This window comes from Orycteropus afer, unplaced genomic scaffold, assembly GCF_000298275.1.
Source record: "Orycteropus afer afer isolate SDZICR_OR568_19922 unplaced genomic scaffold, OryAfe1.0 scaffold00411, whole genome shotgun sequence".
NCBI lineage: Eukaryota > Metazoa > Chordata > Mammalia > Tubulidentata > Orycteropodidae > Orycteropus > Orycteropus afer.
The window spans coordinates 1191176-1193543 of record NW_006921998.1 but is presented as its reverse complement, the minus strand read 5'-3'; the positions used below and the strand labels follow the sequence as shown (position 1 = coordinate 1193543).

Genomic DNA, 2368 nt, shown 5'->3' with positions numbered 1-2368 from the left:
AGTGCCTTAGGTACAATGCTACCAGAGCTCCTGGACAGTAAATAAGGAAGAACAAAAGAAGAACTGGTGCCTTTGAATTCTGGTGTTGATGAAGGATATTGCCAGAAGAACGAACCAATCTGTCTGGAAGGACTAAATCCAGAATGTTCCTTGAAGCTAACATGGTGAGACTTTCTCTCTCATACTTTGGTCATGTCATAAGGAGGGACCAGTCCCTGGAGAAGGGCATCAAGCATGGTAAAGTAGGGGACCAGTGAAAAAGAGGAACACCTTCGACTGGGTGCATGGACACAGTGGCTGCGGCAGTAGGAGAAACATAACAATTGTGAGGATGGCACAGTCTTTCGTTCTGTTGTGCATAGAGTTGCTGTGAGTTGGAACTGACTCAGCAGCACATAACAACAACAAATGCCTATTGCATTAAGCCAAGCTGCAAGGGGGATGATTGACTAGAATTTTGGTAACACTGACCATTCTAGTCCTGCTAGCACTTGTGCATTTCTTCTACCGTCCTCCTCCTCTGCTGGTTATTAATGCAGATAGGTCTGTACCATATGCTGTTATTAAATTATTATCGAAATGATTGGTTTCTCCTTCAGTAATTCAGAGTGCTTAAAGATGACTTTCCTGAATCTTGGTTGTGTATTAATGTGTTACCTTAAAAAGAGATATTTCTTACTTGGACATCATGTTTCTAAGGATTCCACTATGTATGATACTTATTAGTGTAAACCAAAAGACCAAATCCATTGCCATCGAGTCAAGTCTGATTCAGAGTGACCTTACAGGACCGAGTAGAACTGCCCCATAGGGTTTCAAGGCTTTAAATCTTTTCAGAAGCAGACTGCTTCATCTTTCTCCCATGGAGCAGCTGATGGGTTCAAACTGCCAACCTTTTGGTTAGCAGCCAAATGCCTTAAGCACTGCATCATCAGAACTCCTCTTATTAGTTTAGCCCCCTTTGGAAAGACTTTTTAAAGAATGTTTTAAAATGAACTACTTTTTTCATAAGTAAAATATATAAACATGCTTATTATAATCAATAATAATAATACTATAATCAAGTTAGGAGCTCTGGTGGCATGGTGATAAGACACTTGATTGCTAACTGGAAGGTCAGCAGTTCAAACCCACCAGCCGCTCCCTAGAAGGAAGTTGGGGCGATCTACTTCCGTAAAGATACACAGCCTCAGAAACTCAAATGGGGGTTGCTATGAGTCAGAAACAACTAGATGGCAGTGAGTTTTTTTTGTTTGTTTGTTTTTTTGAATAATCAAACCAAACCTACTACTGATCAGCCTTATTCTAACTCATAGCAACCCTGTAGGATAGTACAGAATTGTCCCAGAGAGTTTCCAAGGGTGCAAATCTTTATGAAAGCAGACTGCCACATCTTTCTTCTTTCGATGGACTGGTGGGTTCAAAGTGATGACCTTTCAGTTAGCATCTGACTACTTTAACCACTGCACCACCACGGTTCCCTAATGTGTGTTATAGTACATGTTACAAAAGGATTTACAAAGAATCAGAAGCTAGAAATGGACTTAGGCACTCTTTCTCCTTTAGATATTGCTATTTCCTCTCCAGAGTATTGTTTTCACCCAGTAACTGGGCGCAGATATTGCTGCTATTATTTAAGCAACGGCATACTTTGGTGCAGTGGTTTATTAGGGTCCTGAGTTTCCTGCACCAGCTAAAATGTGCATGATCTTGTGGGTGTGCTCATGTGTATTTTTCCAGGAAGAGGTCCACAGATTTTGTAAGAGTTTCCAAGTGTTATAAGTCCCCTGTTCTCTCATAAAATCTAAGAATGCCGCCTGCAGTAGAAATAGCTTTTCAGTTCTATAAAATTAAAAAATGAGAGTTCTGCCACTTACTCATCTTGCAACCTCAGACAAGTTAAGTGACTCTTTAATCTTGGTTTCCTCAAGAATTCCTTAAGTTTGTCCAGTGGGATACATGAAGCCCAAAGTATGCAAAGGCCTGGCCCATAGAGGATGCTTAGTGAATGTTATAGAGATGTCTTCCTTGTCTAAAAGTCCTGTTTTCTACTATAGTGTTCTTCCATTTTCTTTGTTCATTGTCCATCAGAGATGGAAACCAGCTGCTCATGTCTTCATGTAAAAAAACTGTCTGTGTATTTCAAGTGCTTAAGCAAACCCTTGACTCCTTAACTGTGGGTTAATTCTTTTGACCCTTCCTTACAGTCAGTTCTCAGATGGGAGTTTTCCTAGTGGTTTGCCCACTTATGACAATCCATCTCTAGAGATGAAGGGTTGAAGGCAACCTGTAGCTGACAGCAGAGCTCAGCAGGCAGGGAGTTGGGTTTCTTCTCTTTTCCCATGGTAGCCCACATTGTCTCTCCTTT

At 41.0% G+C, this 2368-nt stretch overlaps 1 protein-coding gene across 1 annotated transcript in view; it reads left to right on the top strand.

The window, feature by feature from the left end:
* Positions 1 to 2368, top strand: part of SLIT2 (slit guidance ligand 2) — a 569662-nt gene that overhangs the window by 294465 nt on the left and 272829 nt on the right. The gene's annotated exons all lie outside the window — the stretch shown is intronic.